We start from the raw sequence: 16717 nt of genomic DNA, 5'->3' as shown, positions 1-16717 counted from the left end.
GAGAAAATAACAAACAAATCTGTCTTGGAAGAAGTACAACCAATTTGATCGTTAGAGGCAAGGATGGAGAGACTTTGTGTCATGCATTTTGGATATGTTAGTTACTAAGAGGGATCAGTCCTTGAAGAAGGACATCCAGCTTGCTGAAGTGGAGGGGCAGCCAAGAAGAGGAAGGCCATCAGCAAGATGGCTGTCACAGTGGCTGTAACAACAAGCTCAAACGCAAGAACAATTGTGAGGATGAAACATGGCAGGGTGGTGTTTCCTTCTCTTTTCCGGTGTAGCTATGGGTCAGAACCAAATCACTCATGCCTAACAACAAGCAACAACAGAGCCTCAATATTAAAATATTGTATGGGGAAATATTGAATAATGGAGGAAACACAAAAGGATGATGGAAACAATACAGAGTTTTTGTACCCAAAAGAATTGGTCAACTGTCAACAATTTCAGGAAGTAATATATGTGCTAGAACCAATGGTATGGAATTTAAAAAATCCAAGCTGAAGTTAAGGAATTAGTGAAAAATAAATCTCCAGCAATTAACAGAATAACAATAGAAATGTTCTATTAACAGATAAAGCACTGAAAACATTTACTTGTCTGTGCTAACAAATTTGGAAGACATGCATCTGGACAAACAACTGGAAAAGATCCACATCTGTACCCATTCCACTGAAAGTTGTCCCAACAGAGTGTTGGAATTAGTTAATAATATCATTGATATTATGTACAAGTAATGTTTTACTGAAGATATATTAAAAATGCTTCCAGAAATATATAAACATACCAGCCAGAAATTCAAGCCAGAATCATAAGAGGGCATGGTAAAAGGGATATTATTGCTGATATTAGATATTCCTTGGCTAAAAGCATAGTATACCAGAAAGATGTTTACTTGTCTTTTACTTACTGTTCAAAGGCATTTGATTTGTGGGTCATAATAAACTATGGATGGCATTGAGAAGTATTGAATTCCAGAACACTGTATTATGCTCATGTGGAACTTGGACATGGATCATGGGGCAGCCATCCAAACATTACAAGGTATATTGCATGGTTAAAATCAGGAAATGTGTGCATCAGGGTTTTATCCTTCCAGTGTATTTAATTAACCACGACACCACCAGAGTTCCTAGTGGCATGTATAGTGGCTACTTTGGGGGCTGCAATCTTCACAGTCAGCAGTTCAAAACCACCAGCAGCTCTTCTGGAGAAAGGGTGGGTTTTCTACTCCCTTAAACAGTTACAGTCTCTAAAACCCACAGAGGGTTTGCTATGAGCCAGCACTAACATGATGGCAGTGAGCTTACATTTTGCTTATGTGTTGAGCAAAAAGCTTGACTATATTAAGAAGAACATGTTTAAAACAAAAAATTTTAAAGTGAAAAAATAAACTTCACAAAGTCACACACACACAGACAAAGAAGAACACACCATCAGAATTGGAGGAAAGTATATAACCAACAATCATTGTATAGATGATACAACCTTGCTTGTGAATACAAAGAGGACTTGAAGCACTTGCTGATAAAAAGGATGTAAAGGATTTCATTTTGCTTGAATCCACGTAATGTTCATGGAAACAGCAGTAAATATATCAAGAAAACCATATTGCATTGGGCAAATCTTCTGCACAAGAATCATTTAAACTGTTATGAGCAGTATTGTCACTTTCAAGACAATGTTCCACTGCTATTTGTAAATTCCATGCTAGTGAAGAATATTGAAATTAACATGGAGTGCTAGAAGAACAAGCAAATCTGTTGGGGAAGAATTATAGCTAGAATGTGCTGTACAAAGGAAGATAAAGAGACTTGTTTCAAGTGTTTTTTAATATTACCAAAAGAGATTTGTCTGTGGGAAGGACATCATTATTAGTAAAGTAGAGGGGCCATGAAAAAGAGGTAGATCCTCAAAGAGATGGATTGGCACAGTGGCTGCAATAATCGACTCAAACATAATAAAAATTGTGAAGATGGTACAAGACCAGCATATGTTTCATTCTTTTTACAAAGGGTCACTGTGAATTAGAATCAGTCCAACAGCATCCTCCCAACCTAATCTCCCTAACAGTAGTTTGATGCTCACAATAGATCCCATAATGAAGTTTATTGAATTATGTTAGGGTCATATTATGGGGTAGATCTTAGCTGCCAAACTACCAAGTTGACACAAAACCTAACTATAACACCGGCCATTAGTGAACTGAAATGGAACTGGTATTGGCCATTTTGAATTTGACAGTCATATGGTCTATGCTGGGAATGAAAGACTAAAAAGAAATGGTGTAGCAATCATCTTCAAAAAGCACATTTTGAGATCATTCCAGAAGTTCAACACAACCAGTGATAGGATAATATTCATAATCTACCAGGATTCTCTGTTAATAAGACTACTGCTCAAATTTATGTAGGAATTACAAAGGTGAAAGATAAAATAATTGACATTTTAACCAAATTAACCATCTAAAATCAACTAAACATTCAATCAAGGTACATTAATCATTACTGGTTATTGGGAAGCAAAAGTTGGAAATAAGGATCAGTAGCTAGAAAATATGGCACTGATATAGTGATAATGCTAGGGATTACATGACGTTACTTTGTAAGATGAAATAACAATTGTCCTTTATCCACAACATAAATGGTAACTGTCAAAGTCGATATGGATGGAAATGTAATGGAATATGCAATAATTGAATAGATTACATTTATAGAAAAGACAACTGAAAAGTTCAATATTATTAGTCAGAATAAGGCCAGGGCTTGACAGCTAGGCATATCATCAATTGCTCATATGCAAATTTAAGATGAAGGTAAAGAAATTTAAAACAAGTCCAAGAAGCCAAAGTATGTTCTTCACTATATCCCACTTGAATTTAGAGAACATCTCAAGAATAGATTTGATTCATTTGATTCATTGAATACTAATATCAAAGGTAAGATGGATTTGAGATTAAAAACAGACATTATACATGAAAAAGCAGAAGTCATAAAAAGGCAGGAAAGAAAGAAGAGACATAGATGCAAAAGAAAAAAGACTGAAGCTTACTTGTGAAAGTAGCATAGCTAAAGGAAATGAAATAAATGTTGAAGTAAGAGAACTAAGGAGAAGATTCCATCTCTCCGGAGCATAAAGCCATTCTGTTGTGGGTCATTGATCTAGCCCATGGTAGTGCATTTAAACAGAATTGAGAAAGGGAGATTAAACAAGGGAAGGCTAGCTACAAATCATCATACGTGATTATTGCCTTGAACAGATCAATTCCTTGCCTGGACACTATTTAGAAAATAAGGGGAGTTGGTGATCAAGCAAAGCTTACAATAATATCCACTGAGAATATCCGGCCAGAATAACACATATCTTAATAAATCAAATAGGCCTTGCAGTAGTGAGTAAATGTTAGTCTGCCTGCTGACAGAGCTATATTCTTGATGTAGCTGCCCTCTGCTCCTTCTGCTTACAGTGCTCTTGATTAGTCCATGGTGATCATTTCTTTAAAAACTATTGCGAAAGGGAGTTTGACCAGGTATAGGCTGACTGTAATTTAGATACATGGGTTATTGATTTGTACAGCATAAATACTTATGCGACTTATGGACACTAGTTACACAAACAATGGTAGTTGGCGATCAGGCAAAACTTACTGACCATGTCAAACACGGGTCTGCCTGAATCATAAGACCTCATATAAGAAGCGCACCAACATCTGTGATCCAAGGATTGTAAATGATGTAATCCAAATCCCAAGGATGAAATAGTATCAGAGTTTAAATTGTGAGATTCTGGTTTGCAGAAAGCTAAGGATGACAGTGTAAGCCCAAAATACACCTGCAATGATCCATACATGGAGTATGCTTCCGGTGATTCCTTCTAACTATGACTGAGGGATAGGAGTAACCCGAAGATCAGAGAGTGTTGTAGAGACAACCATAGTAGATTAAAGAGATAACTCTGACTTGAAGGGCTAAAACTTTGTCATTTGATCTCCCCTTTGATGCACTTTGCACTTAATCTGGATTCATATATATACATATATATCTATATATATAGATAGTTCATATTGGAGCTTATCTCTATTGTATTTTGTCACTGTTGCTAACCGTCTTAACCCTGTGCTATTTAATTTTCTTTTGGGGGTATATTAAACCCAGGATGGGTGGGTCTATAGAGAAAATAACTAGAGTGAGGGTCCCTGAGGGTTACAGCAGGGAGAGGCAGGAAAGGTGGAACTGAAATCAAAGAGTATAAGAAAGAAGAAAATGGTTTGAAATCGATTGTTGTAGTGATTGTACAACACTGATTTATGTGAACTATGGACTATGGAATGGTATGCTGTCTGGATTGGAGCCTAATAAAATGATCGGAGGGGAAGAAAAAAATCAGAGATAAATTCTATTATATTTTAATTTAATTTTCCATGGAGCTTCCTGAGAATCACAGCATAGGTAAGTGTTTATGTAGACAACTCTCCAAAAGAAAGGAAAGAAGGAAATACTCTCAGTTACACCTATGAGTAATTTTAGTATATCCCATTCTCATTCTCCCAGCCATTAGCTTGTACCTATCTCTATGCATCCACCAGAAAACTGTTATTGTAGCATTGTGAATATAATAATATTTACTTAGGGTGCCTTTAATTTTTGTGATTCTTCCAGTGTCTTACTTTGTTTTCCTCATTTTTGCCAACCAAATAATATCAATTTTATAAGGTGGGAAATAATGTTAGGGAGGGTCAGCATTTCCATCCAAAATTCAGAAGGCAGGAAACGTTAGGAAAGAAGGAGGAATGGCAAGGACCCCAGGAAGATCGGTGATGTTGGTTTGTGGGGACCGCAAGCAATGGCATCGAACATAATGTATATGATTCGTTGAGTGGAAGACACATCTACTCTGTAAAACTACCAAACGTCTTTAAAAACACAGTGTTCTAAAGCAGCACGTCACTTTGAGGGCTAAGGTATACCTGACCCACACCACTGTATTTTCAATTGCCTCATATTTATGTGAAAGCTGGGCAATGAGTAAGAACAGCTAAGAAATATTGGATTTGGTATTGGCAAGAAATATTGAATGTACAACAGACTGCCAGAAAAATGAAAAAAAAAATCTTTCTCTGAAGCACTACCGCCAGAATTTTTGTCACAAATGAGATGGGGATACTTTGTTTCATTCAACTTGGACGTGTTATTAAGAGTGACCTAGGAGAAAGGCATCATGCTTGGTAGAGAGAAAGTCAGTGAAAAAGGAGGAGCCTGGCAATGAAGTACATTTTGACACTGGCTGCAGTGACGGGCTCAGACATGGCCACATTGTCAGAATGGCTCAGGAGAAGACAGTATTTCATTCTGACTAGATGACACCTAACAACAAAAGCAACAAGGGAATAAATATGATTTATCTATTAAAACTAAGAAAAAAGTGATTTAATGAATTTGATAAGCTTAAACATTAAATAGACAAGAATATATAAATCATATTTGGAAAACTAATTTTTACACAAAAGACATTTGTAATTTAAATTATAAAAATGTGTATTTAGAGAGTTACTAAACTTTACATTACGTGCAAGATTAAATAAAGTTTAACAGTTGATGAAAATCTGTAATAAAGTGGTTATTACTCATTGTTACACATACAGAATCAAGAGAAGATGAAACATAGAACAAGGCTACAAGCCAATAACAGATTTATTTGTGATTTCATCAAGTGTTTTCTTTTATGGTTTTGCAGTATTTGGCCAATTTTTTATCATGGTTATTATTTTGCAACAGAATTTTCTGAGGTACATAGCAAGGGAAAGGTGATCCTAATATTTATCTCTATTGGAAACTATTTCTAAAAATTGTCATTTAAATTTTAACAATAAAAAATCAGTTTGCAGTATTAAAAACAGATGAATTTTATGCGTATATAAAAATATTAAAATTATATTTGATACCTAATTTGTATTTGATAAGTATTTATTAACCAACTACTGTGTGAAAGTTATTTTACCGAGTGTAGTGGAAGATTATAACTATTTATAAATTAATGAATTCTTTTCTTTTTGTTAATAAATCACTACAGCACTTATAACAATATATGCATCAATTGATCAAGCACATGCATACATATGTTTCCACTACCATTTTCAAAACATTTTCTTTCTACTTGAGTCCTTTGTATCAGCTCTTCCTTTTCCCCCTCCTTCCCTCCACCACCCTCCCTCCCTCAGGAACCCTTAATAATTTATAAACTATTATTATTTTTTCATGTCTTACACTGATTGATGTCTCCCTTTACCCCCTTTTCTGTTGTCCATCCTCCAGGGAGGGGGTTATATGTAGATCAATATATTATTTTTATTTTCATATTTTACACCACTCTGTCTCCCTTCACCCACATTTATGGTTTCTGTTGTTTCCCGCCCACCTGGGGGCGGGGAGGTTGTACATTGATCATTGTGATCAGTTCTCCCTTTTTCCACCTTTTTCTTCCAAGTTCTCCCTACCCTCATGGTATCGCTACTTTCATTATATCTTGAGGGGTTTATCTTTCCTGGATTCAGCATGTCGAGAGCTCTTATCTGTACCAGCGTACACGCTCTGGTCTCGCCAGATTTGTAAGGTTGAACTGGGATCATGGTAGTGGTGGTGGGGCATTGAAGAACTAGAGGAATGTTGTGTGTTTCCTTGACGCTATCCTTCACCCTGGATGGCTAAGTCCCTTCCTGGTGCCCCTTGTGAGGGATGTCCAATTGTCTACAGATGTGCTTTGGGTCTCCATTCTGACGCCCCTTGTTCACATCCAAATGGTTGTTTGTTTCAGGTCTTCTGATGCCTAATACCTGGTCCCATCAACACCTTGTGATGCAGGTGGGTGTTGTTGCTTCCCTGCTACTTCAAACCTTTAAGACCCCAGGCGAATAGCAGGACACCATCAGGTTTCTTCACCACATTAATGTATGCACTCATCTCGTCTTCAGTGATCATGTCGGGAAGGTGAGCATCACAGAATGCCAGCTTATTAGAACAAAGTCCTCGAAGGAGGACTTGATTCCTCCTTTTATTTTTCTTCTCCCCCACACCCTTCTCTCCCCCTTCTTTATGTTGGTATGCTGTATGCGTCACTGGGCATGGTCTGTCCCCTATCTGATACCTGTGATCACTATTTCAGGTCCTTTAACTGATTTTACTCTTCTAGTGGCGAAAATGAATGCCAACTAGTTTTCAAAAATTCTGAACTATCATTGGTGCACTGACGATAAAGAGAAAGCAAGTAATTTCTTAGTTGAGATTTATTCAGTGAACATTTATCCAGCAGTAGACTTAGCAATCCAAAGGTTTTTAAGATATATGGATGACCCCTAGAATTTCATAATCTAATGATGAGAGAATATACAAACAGATAATTGTCATAAAATAAATTAATCCTAAGGATATAAATGAACAGGAAGAAGTCTTAGAAGCCTTCTTGGCAACCGTTGATCTCTTGAACTTGTTGTTTTAAACAATGTACTTGTCAGCATCTTTATTATGTCTATGTCTAGGAAGAAGAAGAAATAATGCACGATAGGCCTTGCTGTAGAGCAGCAGGCAGAGAACATCCTGTAGTTCATATAAGGCCCATGAAACTATCAATACCAGCTAACATCACTGCTTCACCAAAGAGAAGCAGCTCACTTATCATATGAGAGATGAGTTTATTAAATGTTTGACCAATAATAGCAGGCTAATTTTTAGTTGATAATTTTTGTGGTCCTTGAACGATTTTGTAAATATGCAATGTCTCTTGGCAGAAAAGATATTTGACACCCCTGCTTTAGAGAAACTTCTTACAGTGGCAAAGGCAAGCAGATAATCACAAGATGATCTAATGAAGCCTATGGTATAGCTTACCCAGAGTCCCTCACAGAAGTGGAGTAAAAGTGTCAGGGTATTAGGGAAAGTGAAAGAAAGTTTCCTGGAGAAGAGGATATATGTACTAAATCCTACACGTTTCTCATCCTTGGCCTCATCCCAAGGTCTGGACTGATAAGCCATTGTTAGAAATTAAAATCAAATACAATTGTCCTCGGGCCTCATGGTATCTTTCAACACAGTTTATTATTGATTGTTCACTTAAATATGAGGGTGAAGTGTTAAAGAGAACCCTTGAAAATTATACGATATAAGCAACATCAAAATTTCCTCTTAAGACAAGTTGAACATTGCTTGTTTTTCCTCCTACACTAAAAATTTCTAGCACCTAGGTGCTCCCTGGGGACTGCTCAGGACCAGGTGTGCACATACTCATTTCTACTGTCTGCATCTTATCTTCCAGAGGTGCAGACATTTTCCTCACAAAAGTAAATGTTTTTGTAAATCCAGAATGGTATCTGGAAGGGAATCCCAAGTAGAGTCTTATTTTGTTTTGTTTAAAATACGATGCATCATTTTAGGATGAAAATGAGAAATATAACCTTTGTTAATTATGTCTATTCTGTGAAAAGAATTTGTGATTTATTTATGACCAACTCATAACAGTTAGGTCAATCTTCATAGTTACTATGGAATAGAGGGAAATTGGTAGCAAGTAAGAAGATGGGAAACTTCAACTCTGCAATCATAATTAATCATGTAAATGGTACAATGACTTACTCTGTCACCTTCATAAACACAGGATAATATAGAAGATTCATTATATAATCATGAATGATTTAAATTATATTATGTAAAATGCACATTGTCAGCCTACTGTGTGAGCAGCTTAGATTTGAATGATAGAATTATGATCTGATTTTGCTCATATAACTTACCCAGCAGTTGTTAGTTGCCATTAACTCGGCCCTAAATCATGATAACTCCATGTGTTACAGAGCAGAGCTACTCCATAGAATTTTCTTGATTATAATTTTTATGGAAAATTTGCCAGGTCTTTCTCCCTTGGTGTGCTGGGTGGCTTTGAACAACCAAGTGTTAACAGCATATCATTAGCCAATCTGGAGACCTGTTGTCTGTTAGGTGCCATGGAGTTGGTTCTGATCCATGGAGACCTTACGAACAACAAAATGGTACACTGCGCAGCCTTGTGCCATCCTCACAATTCAATTGCTTAAGTCAAATTGTTGCAGCCACGATGTTAATGAACCTCCTTGAGGACCTTCCTAATTTTCATTGCATCTCCACTTTACAAAACATAATGTCCATATCCAGGTACTGGTCTCTGTTGACAACATGTCCAAAGTATGCAAGATGAAGTCTCACCATTCTTATTGCTAAGGAACACTCTTGTGGTGCATCGATTCTTCTTCTGTCTTCTTTATTCAACGTCCAACTTTCACATGAATATGAACTATTGAAAAATACCATGGCTTGGGTTAGGCACACCTTAGTTCTCAAAGTAACATCCTTGCTTCGCAAAATTCTAATCATGTCTTTTGCAGGAATTTTCCAGTACAATAGATTATTTGCTCTCTTGACTATTCCTTCCACGAGTACTGACTATGAATCCAAGCAGGACAAAATACTTGACAACTTCAATCTTTTCTCCATTTCTCATTGTGTTACCAATTGGCCCAGTTGTGAGGATTTTTGTCGTCTTGATATTGGCTTGTAATTCATACTGGACTGTGATTCTTGACCTTCACCAGCAAGTGTTTCAAGTCCTCACTTTCAGCAAGTAAGGTTGTGTCATCAGCATATTGCATTTTGTTAATATGCCTTCCTCTGATCCTCATACCACATTCATCTTCATATAAGTTTCTTTGATGATTTTCTCACCATAGAGCTTGAATAAGTATGCTGAGAGGATACAACTCTGATGCACATATTTTCCTGATTTCACACCACTGCCTCTTGATCCATATACAAGTTCCACGGAAGTACAATGAAGTGTTTGGAAATCCTATTCTTCTCAAGGCCTCCCACAGATTGTTATGGTCCACAGTTGAATGCTTTGACATAGTTGATACAGCATAAGTACATCAGCATCGATGTTTTTTGTTCCATAGCTTCTTCTAAATTTGGCTTAAAGCTCTGGCAGCTCCCTGTGAATATACTGCTGCAACAGTTGTTATATGACCTTCAGCAAAATTTTATTTAAATGTGGTATCAATGATGTTTTTCTATATTTGAGCATTCTGTTGGGTCATCTTTCTTTGGAATGGCTATAAATATGGATCTCTCCCGGTCAGATGGCCTAGTAGCTATCTTCCAAATTTTCTGGCATAGACAGGTGAGTGCTTCATCTGAGGTTGAAACATTTTAACTGGCATTACATCAATTCCTGGAGCCTTTTCAGGGGGCTAATGCTTTCAGAATAGTTTGAACTTCTTTCTTCAGCACCATTGGTTCTTACTTATATACCACTTCCTGAAATGATGCAATGTTGACTAGTTCTTTAGGTACAATGACTCTGTGTATTCTTTCCATCTTCTTTTGATGCATTCTGCATCATTCAAAAAGGATCCCTGGTGGTGGAGTGATTACAGTTGGGCTGCACCCTGCAACGTGGCAGTTGAAAACCATCAGCTGCTTCAGCAGAGACAGAGCTTTCTACTCCTATAATGAGGTACAGTCTTGGAAACTCACAGGGACAGTTCTATTTTGTCCTGTAGGGTCTCTATAACTGTAGGTTGGCATTTACTCAATGGCAGTGAGTGTTTTGTTTTTTGCATCATTCATCCCTGCCCCGCCCCACCCCATAGAATCTTTCATTTGCAACTTGAGGCTCAAATGTTTTTGAGGGTTTTGTTTTGTTTATAAAATATCCTGAGTGTGTTCTTCCATTTCAGTTTTCTAATTCTAGGTCTTTTCACATTTCATTATAATATTTAGGCTTGTCTTTTTGAGCTGACCTTTGAAAATTTCCATTCCACTCTTTGACTTCAATGTTTCTTCCATTTTCTTTAGTTATCCGATGATTAAGAGAAGTTTCAGTCCTTTCTAACATCCACTCTGATCTTTTCTGCCTCTTGATGTCGTCCCACAGCTCCTGAGGTCTTCTGTCATTAGTGTTAAATGAGTCAAATCTGTTCTTGAAATTCAGGTGGGATAGATGCAGGGTGATACGAGGGGTACACAAAGAAAACCGGGAAAAGAAGCTCCACCGAGAGGAGCTTTCATAGTAAACATCTCTGCCCCTCAGGTGAGCTCTGAGTTAGTGCACTCAGTGGAACCCCCTGGGAAGGTTCTCTCTGGTCACAGTGAATGTTTCTTAGAAGCAGTTTTCGATGGCCTATTTAAGAGAACAGCGTATGGTTGTGAAATGCTGTTTTCTGCTCTGGAAAAATACTGTTGGGAGGTTGACCAGAGCTTCCAAGGACAGTGCTATGGGGAAAACTTAAGTGTCCCAGTAGCTTTCTCATTTCAAAAAGGGGACACCTGTCAACTTCTCAAATGGATGAAAGTGTCGATAAAATCCGTGCACTTGTGCTCGAAGACTGATGGAAGATCATTGAAGTGATGTGGAAGTTATCTGGACTATCTTGGAGCTTGGTTCAGTGAATTTTAATGGAAGATTTGGGAATAAGAGGGGTCACTGTTAAATTTATGTCTTGGGTTCTGACTGACTGAACAGGAAAAAGAGCGTTGAGTGGTAATATTCCAGGCTTTGAAAAAAAAAAACAGCTCCAAAGCGACCCAGACTTTTCCCCCCAAGGTCATTACTGGTGACAAGTTATGGTGCTATTCTTATGACCCTCAAGGCAAACATCAATGAAGCTAGTGGATGATTCCATTGTCCCCTCACCAACAAAACAAACAAACAAAAAATGCTGGTCAATTGAAATCAATGATCAAGACAATGCTCTTTTATTTTTTTAATATGAGGGGTACAGTGCATTTGGACTTCTTTCCATCAGCCCAGACTGTTCATCAAACTTTCTATTTAGAGGTTCTGAAAAGATTGAGTGCCAGTGTGTCACCAAAAAAGGCCTGACTTGTGCCATATAGGAGATTTGTTTTGCCACCACGACAATATACCTGTTCACACAGCCAAACACCAGTATGCCTCTCTTGCCCCACTCTATTTATTCACCTGACCTCATTCCCTGTGACTTCTTTTTGTTTTCAAGAATGAAGAGGAATATGACAGGACAGCTATTTGATGATGTAGAAGAGGTGAAGAAAAAAATGAGGTTAGGTGCTGTTAGCCATCCAAGAAGATGAGTGAAAAATGTTTCCAAGAATGGAATCACAGATTTGACAAATGTATTAAGTGTAATGAAGAGTACTTTGAAGGTGACAAGGTTGTTTTAAAAATTTTTTAAATACATATCTTTGGAAAAAAACTGTTTGGGGGTATACCCATCATATTTTGGTTCTTATGGACTTGTTTTAATTTTTTTCAGCTTCAACATGAACTTACATATGCACAATTGATGGTTTGTTTCACAGTCAGCTTCTGGTCTGGTTAGCTGCTGATATTGATGTTCTCCAGCATCTCTTCCCACAGCTTAGTCAATTTGATTTCTGTGCATTGCATCTGGAGAGATCCATGTGTAGAGACACCGTTGGTATTGAAAACAAGTATTTGCTGTAAATATTTCTCTCACAAAGATGATATTTTCCAACAACTCTTCTTTATACTTTGCTCCCAACTTTGCATTCCAATTGTAAAAAATTATCAATGCACTATGATTGCATTTTTTATTAACTTCTGACTGGATTCATTCGTAGAATTCTTCAACCTTGTCATCACTAGCTTTTGTGGTTGTTTTATATTTTTCGAATAATAACTGTTCATCACAGAGAACATTGTACTTTATTATTGATTTTGCAATGTCCTTTTTGACAGAGTGCAAAGTCATTCCTCCTGATTGGTTTTTCACTGCATGGTATACTATATGGCTTACTGTCTCAAAATGGCCAATAGCAGTCATTCCAGCTAACAAATTCCTTGTATATTGATCTTTATGTGTTCTACTTCATTTTCTATAACTTCCAATTTTCCTTGATTCATACTTTGCACTTTCCAAGTTGACCTATGGGTCTGGGACAAAATGAGGCTGCATCAGAGCCTCCTTACACACCAAGAGAGCTTGACTGCTTGTGTCTTTGTTTCCTGTTGCTCTCCCTACAGTCTGGGAAAGGTCTCCTTTCTCTGTGAGGGCTTTTCTTGGGTCATTGTGCTTATCTTATGTTGAGCCATGATACATTCTTCTTGAGAAGTGGGATCATGAGGGAGGGGGGAGCAGGGAGAGAAGGGTAAAAATTAAGGGCTCAAGTAGAAGGCAAATGTTTTGAGAATGGTGATGGCAACAAATGTAAAATATGCTCGACACAATGGATGTATGTATGAATTGTGATAAGAGTTGTAGGAGCCCCCAATAAAATGATTTAGAAAAAAAGGGAGGGTAGGGTGTTGGGGAGGGGCATCTAAAAGCTTTTCCCAGTTAATTGACTGTTATAATAAATTATGATTAATTTATTATTTTCTTACTGGAATTGGAGATGTTTACAATTATCAAAGTCTGGGAGCCTCAAAGCCTTACTTTGTCTTAGAGAGTTAAAAAAATTCAGTCTTCTCAAAATTAAATTCAAATTTCATACTGATGATTGGTGACAGTATCAGTTCTGACATATATTTTTGAAGCATGAACAACTCTTGTGTTGACTTATTGTTAGAGTTATTCACTGTTTGGCTGAATCATTATATACTGTAACAATAAATTAGATGTCTGTGAGTTGTAATACTTAGACCAGTTGTTTCCCTCTGCTCCAGTAAGAATAAACTCATGGTGCACTTAACCTATTGTGAAGTTGACCAGCAATTCTTGTTTGCCTGGAACTAAGGAATTTCTTGAGGTACAGGACTTTCAGTCCTAATTTCAGCTTAGTTTAAGGCAATAGCGATGGGTTTTCACTGTAGATCTTAATATCCCTGAGGAATATACCAAACTTGGTCCAGGATCATTCTTCCTCACAATCTTAATCGTTCTCACTTTAATATGTTAAGAGGAAGCCAACAGGATAAGCAACTGTCCTCCTAATTTATGTCCTCCACATTATGTTCATTTGTCATATATAGGAGCCACTGAGACGAATATGGCACTGCTTTCTTCTATTAACTGTTCACACGCTTGATTTTAGTGACACTACCAAAGACAGAAGAATGTAAGAGCCTGCTCTAGGCTGTCTATAATCAGGTGTTTGTAATATGATGGCCTGTCTAAATGTGCTGCCTCGAGGTATTTTGATCTTCTAACAATAAGACCATGTGTAGAGAAAGTATTTTTCTAAAGTCCCTATGGTACAAACAGATAATGTGCTTGGATGCTAACAGAAATGTGGGAGGTGGGGGTCCATTACTTCGGAAGAAAGACTGGTTCTACTTACAAAAAGTCAGTCATTAAAAACCCCATGAAGTCCACATTTGCAGTGGAACACCTGGGATCTGCATAAATTCAAATCAACTTGACAGTGGCTGCTTTCCATCTTTTGCCATTGCACTGTATGGACAAGATGTTTGGCCCCTTTGAGCCTTAGTTTTACAGCTAGAAAAATGTGAGTGTTGCTAAGATTATCCACAAGGAACATTTCCTACACTACGAATTTCCCACTTTAAGCATTGGGAAAACTGGCAAATACGTCATTGTCGGAGGAGCTTTGTCAGCAGCTTAAAGATTTTTCAGAAGTTCTTTCTTTACAAAGCAGTCATGTGCTGGGGAGTATTTGTTTTACTGCAGGTGCTGTTACTGCTATTTAATCTGCTTGATACAGATGAATGGGTTGACTGATTGACTGATTGATCACAGGGATCCATTTGTAAAATGCTACCCAGGTTGACAGGTCAGGGAAGATAGTTTCCTCTAATATGGAAAGGGTAGCCTGATGTTGTTTATATCCAGGCATTACGCATTTGAACCATATCCATAAATGTCTGATGAGGTGACTTAGTAGACAATCTCTGTAGTAATTGTAATGGGATGATGATGGATGGGCAGAATTCAGCTGTGGAGGTGGGGGAATGTTCCAGAGATTCAGATGTCTATTTCCCTTCATCCTGGGTCCTTTGAAGTGAATGTGATAATTGATAGTGAGGTTGTACATGTAGTGATATAACCCATTAATTTGCGATAGCTGGTTGAGATCAGTGATACACTTAAATTAATTGATAGGTGTCAGAGCATTTGTCACAGGAGGGCACAGTCCTAATGTAAATTATTGGTTTCTATATTAATAACCCTAATATTTCATTTGATATCTATTTTTCTTGGAGAAGATACAAATAAGTAAGATTAATCTCAATAGTAGTGCCAGCGGGAAAGATTTGTGGGCTTCATTTCATAAACAGTCATCATTAATTCTTTGATTTGCTTCAAGTAGGAGTTGTTAATGAAACTCATGAAGATTTTGTCGAGAAGCTGTGAAGTAGGCAAGCTCTCCTTTTCTCCTCTCAGAAGATGTATCCAGGACTTAGACATAACACTGTCTATCTATATCCAGGGATTATTCTTTCTGATATATCCACATTTCCAGAGCATTTCATTAAACCTCATTTTATTGTGAATTATGTGGTGATGTACACTTCAGATCATCATTCTTGTATGCAACAAAATTTTTAACTACTTAGCATGTCTTTTATTAGCTTTACATTTTTTCTTCTCTCTCTTTTGGAATGTTGTCCTCCCCTTTACCCAGGTAGACACTTAACAACTCTCTAGCCTATTGCTCTTTCCTGTGGCCTATTATGCTCAGCATGTAGGCTCTGGGGAAATGCAAAATGGAAGTTTATGACCATCCCGCTACTGAAGGAGATTTCAGTTGTGTTTAGTGAAGCAGGGTTTGCATTTTACTCTTTTCCTCTACTAGAATTTTTATTTTAAAATGTGTTTTAATATCATGAAGAAGATGATATTGAATGAGGCAAAGCAGCAGGACTTCATAGAGAATATCTTGTCTACCCTCTCATTTTATGGACAAGAGGAGAAAGGACCAGAGAAATTTACAGTGTCCCTGGTCACACAGTTTAGTGTAGGAGACAATTTCCTATGAAATATTAAAATGTGAAACCCTTTAGTTTGATGTTGAAGCTATGTGACTAAATGAGAGAAAAAATGTGGGAACAGGCTGAAAGATGAGGCTAGATAAGACACGAGACAGATCATGAAGGGCCTGATAAGCCATAATGCAACACCAACAAACCCAATGCCACGGTACCCATTCCGACCCATAGCAGCCCTCTCGGGTAGAGTAGAATTGTTTCTTAGTGTTTTTGAGGCTGAAAAGCTTCATGGGAGCAGACAGCATTTTCTTTCTCCTGTGGAGTGGCTGGTGGTTTTGACTTGCTGACTTTGTGGTTGGAAGACTCAGGCTTAACATACACCTGACCGGGGCTCCTGTAAGTCATACTAGTTGGGATTTTATTCTGCAAGAAAGTGAGAACTACTACCATGTTAAGAATGGAGTGAAACGATCACACTTGTCAGAGAAAATCATTTTGCAGCACTGTGGAAGAGAGAAAACTGGAGTCAAGAATATGATTATCAATTAAGAAATAATCAATGATTAAAGATAGAATTGGTAAATGACTGGTATAAAGCAATGGCTGAGAGTGAGGAAGGATGTGGAAAAGATAAGATATTTTAGTTGGCAAAACTGATAAAAGTTAGCACTTTATGGGATAAGGTGGAGGACAAAAAGGCACCTGGGTTCATAATGCCTTGGTTTCTGGTTTAGTGACCTAGGAAAATTCAAGGAGCTAGGGAACACTGGAAGAGAGCTAGACCGGGGGAAAGATGCTGCACTTA

The sequence above is a fragment of the Tenrec ecaudatus genome, chromosome 8 (assembly GCF_050624435.1).
Source record: "Tenrec ecaudatus isolate mTenEca1 chromosome 8, mTenEca1.hap1, whole genome shotgun sequence".
Lineage (NCBI taxonomy): Eukaryota > Metazoa > Chordata > Mammalia > Afrosoricida > Tenrecidae > Tenrec > Tenrec ecaudatus.
This window is presented reverse-complemented; position numbering follows the sequence as displayed.